The sequence below is a fragment of the Stenella coeruleoalba genome, assembly GCF_951394435.1.
Source record: "Stenella coeruleoalba genome assembly, chromosome: 4".
Taxonomy (NCBI): domain Eukaryota; kingdom Metazoa; phylum Chordata; class Mammalia; order Artiodactyla; family Delphinidae; genus Stenella; species Stenella coeruleoalba.
Window position 1 is genome coordinate 135,864,877 of NC_137149.1, and position 14,050 is coordinate 135,878,926.

Here is a 14,050-nt window from a genome sequence, read left to right on the forward strand (position 1 = left end):
GCCATAAGAACAGAACAGCCATATAACCATTAAGATCAGTTGCAAACGGCTAACTCTTTTATTTTTATCAATTTTATGACTGATCAGTTCTCAAAGAAACATTACCAAAGCTTTTTTTTTATATAATAACTACATTAACAACAATAACAGCAACAAAAACAAATTAACATTGTCTAAATAAGTCCTTTTGATTTAAAATATGGTTCTTGAGGAATTAGGCAATCCACCCATCTCTCCTCTCTACTGGGTGGTTTTGAGTACAGAGAAAGAAATGCTTGTAGATTGTTCTGAACTTTGTTACCAGCACAATGGAACAGCTTATTACTATGTTTTCCACAAAGAGTGCTTTGTGGTCTTGAAACACAACAGACACTATATTTTTGTTAGCTGAGTAGATATCTAAAGCCAAATTGCACACAGCCACACTCAGTGAGAAGAGTAAAACCAACGAACTTTACTTTCCTCCTTCCTCTGTGATCACAAAGCAATAGGCCTATTTAACCTGATTCTCCTGATCTTCCTCTTCCACCTCCTTCTCTAGAGTGGCTTTTACTAGTCCAGGTTACTGCCCAGACTAACAACTGGGCCAACTGTGTTAGAAATTCAATAACAGAAATCCTGTTTGCAAGTCACTGGAAATGTCCTGTTTTTCTTGAGATCACTGGAGATCCTGGAGTCTTGGCACAGAGGAGTGAGAGGAAAGATAGAAATGTGTGAAATCCTTTCTGGGCTTGGTGGCTGCTATTTTGCCTAAACCAAAGTTCTCTTCAGATGTTTAATATCTATTTATCCATTTAACAGCTAGATATGGCCTTCAAGTCTTCACAGAACACGAAACATACATGTTATAGTCACAAAACTATAAAAGTAGCATGTAAATTCTGTTTTCCTTAATATTAGTAAGCTTACATGGAGAACACACACAAATATATGAAATCTTATGTCAAAAATTAAGTTGGGGCTTCCCTGGTGGCGCAGTGGTTGAGAGTCCGCCTGCCGATGCAGGGGACACGGGTTCGTGCCCCGGTCCGGGAGGATCCCTCATGCCGCGGAGCGGCTGGGCCCGTGAGCCATGGCCGCTGAGCCTGTGCGTCCGGAGCCTGTGCTCCGCAACGCGAGAGGCCACAACAGTGAGAGGCCCGCGTACCGCAAAAAAAGAAAAAAATATTAAGTTTAAGTGTTGATTTCACTTCATTAATAAGCTCTCACCATAAACCTTATGATTAATCATATACTTAAACTTGTGACAAAAATTATTTCATATTTTTATTTTTAAAGGTTATACTCCATTTATAGTTATTACAAACTATAAATGGCTATATTCTCCGTGTTGTACATTATATCCTTATAGCTTGTTTTATAACTAATAGTTTGTACCTCTCACTCCCCTACTCTTAATATTGCCCCTCCCCCCCCTTTCCTCTCTGCGTTGGTAACCACTAGTTTGTAATCACATATTTTTTAAAAGAGAAAAAATATATCGTGATTTTTCTTCTTGTTTTAGATGCTAAATTAAGACAACTATCCTGAAGAGTTCTTTTAAGAATATTGATAACATAAAACAAACAGACAAATCGATAGTGAGATAACATACAGGCATAATATTGATTAGAACTAAGAATTCTAATAATGGAAAATTATCAGTCTTTGCAGGTGGCCTCTAGTCTCATTTTTCAACCTGTAGACTAATACATAAACATTAAAAGTCATAAGTATTTTATCATGGCTTTTAAGGAGAAACAAACAACATGCTACAGTAAAACGCATATGTAAGATCATTATGCTCGCAGTTCAGGGTCATTTAGAAAGTTCTGAATAGAACTAAGACTCCTCTGGTTCTCAGCAAATGCTTCTAAATTCTTGTCTTCCTAGCAAGATTAAATGCCTTTGGTATGAGAGATCCAGTCCTGTGCTAATTCTAAGCTCCCACATTGCCTTGCACTGTGCTAAACCAAAGAAATGAAACAAACAGATATTTGTTAAGCACCTATTATTGCTTTTGTTAGGTTATATGAGGAATAGAATAAAACAGTATTTTGTCTGCTAGAAATTTACAATATCTCAGGGACGTTAGTTAGTTGAGTCTTTTCTTTTTTTCTAAGCTGATCAGTTTACAGAAAGCCAGGGACTGACCTGTCCAAAAAGAGATAAATTGAAGCAAGCTCAAGTTTTATGTTGCCATTATCTAGCCTGGCTTAGGACATCCAAGCTGCACTTCCCGTAATGCATCAGTCAGAGAATACTCTTTTGTTTCACCAAATTGCAAAATATATCACATACATTACATTATAAATATGACGGTTCTCATTCCCTAGGCCTTTAAGTGTAGAACTGTGTGTTCCTGATTTCTAAACCTTCATTATTTTTTTGATGTTGCTCAAATACAGCAGTGTTGTCCTTTAATAGTAATGAAAATTATTCCTCCTGATTTGTGAAATACTGCATAATTTACATTTCTGTTCCTCCCCCTACTTCCTAAGATTCTAGACATACAGAAGAGCTATAGTATCTTAACCTGGAATCTTTCCCTCTAAATTTTGACAAAAATTGTTTCAATAACTTCTGAGAATTAATCTTTCCTGTGATTCTATCTAGGATGCTAGGTACCAGAAATGCAGAGTCAAATAAAATAGTATTTCTACCCTGATTTAGGATAGGCATGGCTGGAGAACAAGTTACAAGAGATTAAAAGATAAGAAATGAATCACAGAATCTAGGTCACATAACAACAACAACAACAACAATAGTAAATGTAGAAGTAAGCCAATTTGGGCTCAGGAAGTCTGCTATAGAGCGTGTACTCATGGGAACACTGGGAACATCAAAATAAAAGAAGTAGAAGAGAAAAGTTTGCTATCATAGTAAAATCTTGGCATTTTTAAAATTTCAAAGGTGAAAGAATTTCAAAATATGACAACACATTAATCATGAAGATTAATATGGTACAAAGAAGAGTAAATTACTTGGAACATACAATTGATGCATAAACTTCACTGTCCAAATTCATCCAATTTCCATATACCCAGAATGCAGACAGGATATGGCTCTGCTCCAGATGACTCTGTGTTGAGGTGCTCTATAGTCCTTTAAGCCAGATTTGCTGACTTGTGAATAGTCCTTTGTATTTTCTTTTCTATTTCTTCCAATCACCTCTCCCAAGCCCTCATTAAGTTATGTGATCTCAATATTCTTGGAATCACTCCTGTTATCCTCTGAAGCTTACTATCTATTTTCTCAGGCTGACTGGCTTCTTCTAGGTGACTTCCACACAAATACATATTAACTTGTCTTCCTACCTATAATCTTCTGCTTTGGGCTTTCTTTGATCTTTACCATATTGTTTACAATTTGTAAAAGTAATTTCCCTTTATTTTCAAATCACATGTAGGTATCATCACAGTCCATATTTGTTGAGAAGGAAAAAGAATTGATAGAAATCATTTCCTTAAACATGGTCACGGACTGGAAAATGGAGAATGATATCTCATCAACCTCTAACCTGGCATATGGTGATATACAATTGAGTCAATGCTAGAATGTTGAGATGATCACAAGGATACTCTCGACATTCATGTACTTTGAAGAAACAAATCGCAAATAAAAGTGGATTCTGGGAAATTATCTTGGGAAGGAAGGATAAATGAATAATTTTCATAGTAAAGATTTGGATAACAGATATCCTGTAGAATAGCAAATGTAACATATTAGGGCAAGCTAGACTAACCTATGGTAACTATGATCTCTGAATATCAAGGACCTAACATTACAAAAATTAATTTATTAATGTGTACACCTTGATACAGGTTGAGCACTCTCAGATTTGTGACTTCACCATTACGTGTCTCTACTACCTCGAAGTCATTTGCTTTCAGTCACAATGATGAAGTTGAAAGAAGATAGTGTAGAAAAGTTCATTGCCAAGCCAGGAAATGGTATATATAACATCTATCTACATTCCATTGGCCAGAACTGGTCACACAGGAACTGGGAAACAGAAATACAGGGTGTTTTTTTTTCTTTCTTTCTGTGTTTTCAGGAAGAGAACATTTAAATTTATAAAAAATTACACTTTTGTATTTAAAATTATCAAAACTACTTTAAATGGTAAATGACAAACTTGAGAAAACATCTGCAACAATTTTGAGTGATAAAAATGAACACCTTTAATATATGAAGAGAACTCAGAGATTCATGAAAACAAATGCTAATTCTCAAATGGGTGTTGCTCATAAATAAACTGACATCACAAATAAATATATGAGATTTTATTAGCAATCAAACAAAAATAGGAAAAAGAGGCAATTTTTATCCATCTAATTATTTGCAATAACTTTTAAATGGTAATGCTAAATACTAATGATTATATAGTCAGATAGGCATTCTCAGACATTATGCTTAAACATTTTTCTATGCAACATGTTTATATGTTTTCATAGTGACATCCAGCAACAGCTTTATATTTTTCTCTAATGCAATAAATCTAGTTCTGAAAATCTAAGGAAATAATAATTGGAAAAAAGTTCATGTACAAACATGTAATAAAAACAAAATGAAAAAACTGGAAAATCTTCTAATCCAAATCTTCAAGCTAGTACCTTTCCATGGAGTTTTTCCAGAATATTTTTTTTTCTTCTCAGAGTCCCATAGGTTCAGTTCCTTCTTCTGTTCTAACTTTATCTAACATTATGGGCCCATATTTCAATGTGGGTTAACAAGATTTCCTTTATTGAAAATAACTTACATTCTAATTTATATTTTTACTAATTATCAAATTGAAGGCCTTCTTTCTATTTTGATACATTAAGCCTTTTTTCAAACACTGCACACTTTTTCTGAGTGGGTTTTCTAGTCTCCTGCAGCCTCTTGAACCTGAGTTAAGGGGTGGGGGGCATACAGATTTTTCAAAAAATACTGTAAAAACTTCACCAGTTCAATATCATGAAAATATTACCTTTAACTCACCTTATTTTGTAAAAACTAAAGTCACCAAACCAATTATATTAACATATTTCATTAGGTAACCTGTTATCACTGTGTAATCAGGAGACAGTTAAAAGACCCTTTCCTTTAAAATGGTTATTTTTTGAGAAGGCAGAGTAATGATTTTAATAGCTATAAATATTTTTAAGGCTTAAAAACCCTTAATTCTTCCTCTTCTTCATGGAAAATGGCATTTGTTCTCTTTTTGTGAAGATAAAAATGTTAATAAATGATAATGTGCACAATAATATAAAAGGTAGAGACAATTTTTATTCATTATGTATAAAGGGGGAGACAGGAAATGTGAAGTCAAAGAATAAAAAGTAGCACAGGAAATGTAAGGTCAGCTGCATCAAGAGGTATTTCTCACAGCACACTGCCTTTATTAAGAATTCTAGATTCATGCAACCATGGTACAATGGAAATGTTTCTTGAAGTAGATAACATTCTTACTCACTTTACAATTCAAAAATCACAAAATGACTATGAGTTCTAGCTGCGCCACAAAATGAGACTTTTATTCTTTTCTTCTTCTCTTTTATAATAGTTCTGGTACTCACAAAGAGTCTGGATGTCCAGTTCGCAAAATGAAGAGTTCTGCATCATGTCTATAAAGCAAAGCCCCAGGAGAGGCAGCCTCCTCCCATCTGTGTTCTACTATTTTCAGGGCTGCTTTCTTTTAGCTACTATTCTCTGTTTAACTGGTATATGATGGGCACTTACAAATATTATCTTATTGTTCAATCCATTTTATAGGTATGTAATCAGAGGCTCAGAAAGCCCATAGAATGTATTCAAAGTCATACAGGTGATACATAGGTTTCTGTGACTCAAAGTTATATTCCTTCAGTGTGACCAGAGAGAAATCATTTGGATGATTGTTTCCACTGGCTTATTGTTGCAATGGGTTCCACTGGACTGGTGTTAGGATGAACATTTAACTGCAAATAAACCAGTCTGGTGTATTTTCCCTGGGATATGTTTGTAAATTTTGGAAACACAAACATGTATCAGGCATCATAGAAGTATCACCAGGACCACAAATACTGGACACTGAACAAAGCAAATCTAGGAAAATTAATCCAATCCAAAGAGCTATCAGTGAGGTTAAGCTGATAGAGCTTGATTCTGATATGTGTCCCATAAACTGTTTATTGAAAGAAAACCCACCTCATATATAGAAGGATTCTGACAAATGAAAATACAAAACAAAAAAATTAGGCTTAGTAGAATTGCTGTGCATCTAGAAACCCCTTTATATGCAAATAGACTAAACTTTCTCAACTAAAGTCTTTTGTAATTAAAATACCTGTTATTTAAAAATGCAGAGTACAATTTTCAGTTTACGAAACATATTCTAAAAATATGTTACTGTAAATGTTGATTAGCAAGGCACAATACTTGATATTGTCCCTCTTTTTGCCTACTAAGATTTAACTTAAGACTCTGGAAAGGCATGAACACCAAGAATAAAATCTGTGAGCACACTGATTAGGAAATGCTCTCTTAATTTATAAAGCAAAATCAGGTCCTCAGATTGTAGGGTGTATAAGAATTACCTGTGAATCTTGCAAAAGCTGCAAATTCCTGGATTCCCCTTAGGGAGATTCTGGTCCAACAGAATGTCTTTGAGGCCAAGGGATCTGCAATTTAACAAATGCCCCAGGTGATTCTGATGAAAGTGGTTCTGGAACATATCTTCTAGAACTCTGCCATATAAAACACTGACTGCTTCATGAAATATTAACTTAAGTGGATCTTTCTTCTACATTCTTGGCACCCTTGGCAGTCCTTCAATGTCGTACTAACCTTTGCAGTGAAAGTTTCATGTAGTGACCAAATTTTCAATTAAACACAATTTTACTCAAATTTAAATCACATACGCCAGTTATCACAGCTGCCCAATCTGCTGGCTAAATAGTTTTTATGTTCCACTCCAGAGGTGCCTCATTTCAGTGATAAATTAAGAGATCCCTATAAAGTAGCCTACCTACCATTACTAGCTGTTGTGAGATAGGTATATAATCCTCAGGTGCTGGTGTTGAAAGTGAGAGTAGAAACAGGAGTAAGAGGGGAAACCAATCCACTGCTTAGGCAGGCCAGCAAGAGAGTAAGTGTTCCATTATCTAATTCTCAGATTTTCAGGTTAAAGAATTCAATTTTGTCAGAATGGCTCCAATTCAGAATGGAGATGGAAAAGGATTCAATAACAACAAAACAATGATAATATCAACAATATGACTCAAAAATTAATGGTTGCTTATAGAAGGCATTTCACTAAGCACAAGATATGCATTTTGTCACTTATTTTAATTTCGAGACTAGTATATAAGGTGGGTAATAACATTACATGTATTTGGCGAAAAAAGAAAACTAGGTTAACCAAATGCCTAAGAAACTAGTGAGTAAACCAGAATGCAAATCTATGAATTTACCATGAGACCTATAACTAGCAAAGTGACCCTAGAGTATTCTCTTTCTACTGAAAAATCTACAAGGGAAATAAAATTAATCAGAGCAAGGAGAGTTAGCTGAATGAATCTGATAGTTAATGACATCAAGCTATGATAGCCTGAGGCATCTGTGGAGAGTGCTGGGGAAATGCTGACAAATTATCCTTCTCAGGGTCTGTCTTCTTCACACTTTGGCTAACTATACTGTCTTCAGGAATGTTAATGTCATTGATCCACCTATTTTTCTTTCATAACAATTCTATTCCCGTTATGCACTCCTGAGCCTACTTCCCAATCAACTTGATTACGTAGACCTTTCTCAAATCTCCTCCAGGATAAACTGAGACCATTTCACCAGATGAATTACTTCACCGGATGACTAACCTACTATATTATTTATTGATTCTTATTAGCATGGTTTTTAGGGATTAATACTTCCATATTTTTAAAAGCCTCTCACTTATACCCATCTATTTATTACATAAGAAACCAGAACAAAGTAATAAGTACCTTAAGCCAAGGTGAAAAATAATTTGCAATCTTATTCAATCAATTGATAAACATTTATTGAGGGTTTACTTTATACAAGGCAATGTGCTGAGTGCTGTTTCACTTACTTCATTCTATAAACATTCTTTTCTAATACTAGAATGTGCTGAACAATGGAAACTGCGAGTTTGTAAAGAGTTTACTCAGTAATACATTTTTTTAAAAAACCTATCTTATAAAAATTTGGTTAGGACAGTAAAGACCTCTAGTAATCTCTCTGATGTTCTTTTTTTCTGATTTTTTAAGATAAACTTTTAGTTTTAGATTTGTTTCATCTTTACAGAAAAGTTTCAAAGATAGTACAGAGAGATCCTATATGCCCCTTGTTCAGATATCCCTATTTTAATATCTTATACTACTACAAAATGTTTGTCTTAACTAAGGAGCCAATACTGGTATATAATTATCACCTAAACTCCACACTTTATTTGGAATTCACCAGTTTTTTCCTCATGTCCTTTTCTATTCCAGAACCCCATTCGGGATAGCACATGGCATTTGGTCATCACGTGTCTTCTGGTGTATGACTGTTTGTCATATTTTCCTTGATTTTGATGACCTTGACAGTTTTGAGTCGTACCGGTCAGATATTTTGAAGAATGTTCCTCAAACTGGGTCTGTCTGATGGTTTTCTCATTTTTTAGACTAGGGTTATAGATTTTTTAGAGGAAGATGACAGAAGTGAAGTGCCATTCTTAGCACATCGTACCAAGGATACATTACTTATCACTCATGACCTTTATCCGGATCACCTGGTCAAGGTAGTATTTGCCAGCTTATTCCACTGTAAAGTCATTCTTTGTTTCTCAGCTATTTTCATACTGTCCTTTTTGGTAGCAAGTCACTAAGCACAGTCCACAGTACATCAGGAAGGGGAGGTTGGGGGTGTCAATTTCCATCTCCTGGAGACTGTGGGTAATAAATGTACATAAATTATTTGGAATTCTTCTGTATAGGAAATTTGTATCTTCTTCCTCATTTAGTTATTTGTTGAATCATTTGTTATATTAGTATAGAGATTTGTTTTATGGATATTCATTTTCCATTGTGGAGCATTTTTTTTTTTATTTTGTTGCTTGAATTATTTCTGCCTCGGCCATTCGGAGTACTTTTACATTATCTCCCACATCCTTTTAACATGCTACCAGCCTTTTGTTTTGAGTATTTCCTTACCTTCTGCAATTCCTTGATTTTGTTTCTGAGTTGCTCCCTAACCTGGAACAAGTCACTTTACCCCTTCATGCTTTGTCATAAATCTGTAAATTCTTGTTTGTTATATTAATGGAAATCGCAATGTAGTAAATCTTGAGGAAAAAAAAGCTGAATTCATTCCAAACTTTTGCTCAAAGAAGAAAATGCACCTGGAAATGCAACTTCTTTCTTAAAAATAAAGTGCCAAGATTATATAAAATGGAAGAAGAGAAGGGTAGAACTAAGATTAAATTTAAATGAGGTAAAGCATAGTTAATCACTTATTGTGTGGGTCCTCTGTTCAAACAGGCTTGCTGATTGTGGGGTACTCAACTCAAAATGGACTTTTCTGTGCCTTCTTATGTAGATGTCATTCATATCCTTCAGGACATAATTTAATCTACCACCCTGGTGGAAACATGGATCCAGGTCTTCTGGAAAAAATGAACGTTTTATTGTCAGTTCCCAATTTGATCCTCTGCTCAGGTCTGAGAAGCTAAAGACATGGTCCTGATCTCTCCACAGTCATGTTACTTCTCAGGAAAGGAGACAGCGGTTTGGTGATTTTATTCCATTTCTACTCATGACTATCTATTGTATCATGTGACGAGACAGCAGCTATGGGATAGCTTTTAAGACTCTGTATACAAACAATTATTACTGTATTACAAATAAACATAATAGTCTATAGGAAGGGCCTGGAAATATTTTGGAATCATAACACTAGATTTCCCACATTAAACCAGAAAAATAGGTCTTACTCTTCCTCAGAATTTGTAGAGCCAGATGGTGGAATTCCTATAATATCCCCATGTCTTAAAAATCGTATTGGCTCTCTCTCTATTTTTAGTGATGGTATTAAAAAATTCTAAGAGAGTTCTCGAGAAGTAGGTACAGTACATTTCTTCCAGTATAGCACAAATTCCATTTGTGAAGCAAATATACTAATGAAGTGGCTCTAAATGCTACCTGTTCAATCTCAGTGAATTAGTGGTGATAATTTGGGGACAAGTACATCACCTACATTTTGTGGCAAGTTGAGGGCAAAAAGACTGAGTGTTCAAGAAATAATGGAACTACACTGTAAAGCAACTATACTCCAATAAAAATTAACAAAAAAACCCTGCAACTGGAAAAAATACAAATAACGGAATTAGACTTTCTTGCATACTTGTTGAATATATCATGTGGAAAAGAATGGAATTTTTTTGTTTATTTACAATACCTACCTCAAAATTAATAGCAAAAAAATAAATGGATTTTTATTATGCATGGTGGAATATTATTACAAACAGATCTAGGTAAAATTCCTACGCCACTACTTACTAGTTGTTTCACCTTAACCTTTTTGAGTTTTTCTTTTCTTGCCTGTAAAACCCTTTTAGGGTTAATATGAGGACTAAAGTGAAATAAATGTGAAATACCTAGCATAGTTTCTGCTGGATAGTTCAAGCTCAATAAATGGTGGTTGTTATGATAATTATCAGTCAACAAATATTCACTGACTGCCTTACAAATACTCATCTCAATATTAGGCCTGGATGAGACAAAGACAGATAGACAGAAAGACATACTCTCTGGATCTGAGTCTTGCAGGAAACAAATTTCTACTCAGATGATTTAACCGTAAAGCCTCCATTGAAACAATATTTAAAGGGATAGATTTAACGGAATCAATAAAAAGTGAGCAGGCATCCAGGTGAGCCAATTCTTTAAAATAAATCTCTCTCTCTTCTGGATATGTATCCTATTGGCTCTGTTGCTTTGGAGACTCCTAATAGCACCTGAATTTTCCTGGAGTTTATTTTTTAACCCCTGGCAAGCATGTGTCTTTCTAAGGCATCTAGGGTATGTACTAGTTTCTGATGCCCAGGTCTCATTAGCATAATTCCATTAACATAGGGACTAGTATGATGTTCTTTGGATTATCAAGATCATCAAGATTCCTGCAGACTCTATTATGACAGATTTCAGGATATTGCTGCCACTGCTGGGTAAGGGCAAATGACTGTCTATTGTCTTTTTAAAATAGAATTGAGTATCTGCTAAGTCAATGCTACATACCAGGTGTAAGGAACTGAGTTGATTTTCTCCAAAAAATAATACCTTATAGTTGAGATTGTTATCACCATCTGATTAAGTCTGTGATTATCCACAGTCTTTCTCAAAATCTCATTTAGCTTCTTCATAGATTAATCGTATACATTAGGAGGTGATATAATAGGAATCGCCACCTGTGTGTCTTCTAAGTTTTTACACTGAAACTAATCTCTAAAATCCCTCCCTGGAAAGAGGATTAGTATTGGTTCATTACATTAATAAGTTTGTGAGAGGAGGCAACTCCAGGTACTTATACTTGACTCTTCCTTCCATTACAATCATTATTTCATAAGTCAGGGAACCAGTGTGGAGATCCTGTTGCTAAATATGCATAAGGAACTAGAAAAACAATGACAGGATATCTGTGGGTCTGCTAGACCTATTTTACAATAACCCTGAGTCAAGACTCCATTTATCTCCATACTACCATGGACTATGGTAGAGTTTTGCATGAGCATCTCCTCAGAACCATGTTTCTACCAATTCCTGGAAGATCTGGGTATTTTCTCAAATAAGCTGTCATCTTAATAAATGACCTTTCTGGTGAAGTACTGGAGGAAGAGTATACACACTTGGCCAAGTTGCAAGATCCTTCTGCAAAGGGATTCAACCCTCCTCAACTGAGGGCCTCTGAGTGTATAAATAACCTTAGTTCTGGAAACAGGAGGAACTACCTTGAATTTCCACACTAGTGACTCTCATCAGGACGCTATCCACCAGATCCCAGACCTAGATTATTTTTCCCCTTCTTGAAATATCAAGCAATACTGTGATGGTCAGTTTTATGAGTTAACCTGTCTAGGCTATAATACTCAGTTTTTTAATCAAATATTAATTTAGGCGTTGCTGTGAAGGTTACTTTGTAGATATGCAATGTAGCTAATGATTTACAATCCTTTAAGCGAAGATTACCTTTGATAATGTGAGTGTGCCTCACCCGATTAGCTAAGGTCCTTAAGAGCAAAAACAGGTTTTCCTGAGAAGAAAACCTGCCTCAAGACAGCAGCATCATCTCCTGCCTGAGGATCCAGCCTGCTAACCTGCCCCACAAATTTCAAATTTGCCATCCTGCAATTATGTGAGACAATTCCCTGAAACCTCTCTCCCTCTCTCTCTCTCTGCTTCTCTCTCTGTCTCTCTGTATATACCTCTCAAGACATGAAAATGTTGCAGCTATTACTGAGCAACTTGGTGAAGCAGGGAGGCATTGCTTAAATGTATCCAGCAGTTCTCACAGGCCTTCTTGACCTTGTCTAATAGTTCCCTAATGAGACTACTGATAAAACTGTAGTCTGGTTTTTCAAGTGTGCCGAAGTTCCTAATAGCCTTCTCAACTCCAAAATGTGTGATTCTCTAGTTTGTCTTCTTGATTTCCTTCACTCTGGCTTCTGTCCCCTTAAATAACCCTGCCTAACTAACCTTGAGAAAAGTAATTATACCCTCACTATTGATTAGGAAGGATCCATATTTAATTATGTGTAGCATGTTCCACTATCAAACTTTCAGCTTGGTTCACCAATGCCTAGCGAGTCCTATTGCCATGTGCTATATCACCCATTTGGTTAATGAGCTTCCTTACAGGATGTTGAATTTTCCCCAGTCCCTGTATTCTATGAAAAATCTCATATCTTAAGGTCATGGTTGGACCCTTTCATGAAGCTTTCCTTGAAAAATGTTTCTTTAATGCAAACAGAATCATTAATGAGTACATTCTGCATGTTTTTGCCTCAGCCCTGAGTGATTCACGTGTGCCATTAGGTAAAATCCTGAGATCACAGTGCTTAAAGTTCAAATATTAGCTGTAGTCAGTATCAGTTGCAAAGTAACTGATCTGCTAAACCATGAATATAGTCAGTTTATTTAGAAGACAACTGCTTCTTGCACAATACCTTTTTGTATGAAAATAATAAGATGCCAAAGCTTCTAACAACTGAATTGAAATTTCAGTTTTCTTTACCTCTAGAATTACGTCTAAATGTTGCTAGTCTCTTTTGATGAAAGCTTGCAATGAACTATCCAAAGTAGTTTAGCTATAATTAATACATAAAAAATGTTCAAATAATATAAAATGTCATGCTTTTACAGAGTTTGTATGATATGAATAGCATTATAAAACTCTATTCTTGCCAGATAATAATTTTCCACTGATGCTCATTAAATTGCTTTCAATGCAGTAGACATTAAAGATGTCCAAAATATTGGATGGGTGGGGTAATATACAGTAGATCATAATGTTTGTAAGCAAATGAGCTCATTTATGGTATTTAAAATTCTGAGCATAAATTTTAAGTAAATTCAGGCTATTTAGATCAGCTGTTATTTAGGGTTAACATAAATACAGAAAAGGAATCATTAAATTAATAGATAAAACTTTGATAAAAGATCTATGTTCTAGCAGTGTAATCATTAAAAATATCATATTATTACTCAAAAAGCTGAATATTAAATTATTCAATTCTATCTTTGTATTAATTGAAGTTAATTGTATGATGAGATCCCTTAAAGACTACTTTATACTTATATTATTGTTACTGGATCCAGTCCTACAAGGGATTGTAGTCAAATTCATTTAAATTTTTCTAAGAATTCTTTATGAACCATTTGAATACAGGTTAACTGGAAAAGTTCATTCACCCTGAAGAGATGAGCCCTTCACTTAAGCTTCACTTCTATATAACATGAAGTGTAAATATGACAATATTCCAAGTATTTTGATCAACTTGGACAATCAAAATTTTATGTTAGAACCATCATATAGAACTGCCTACACTAATCTA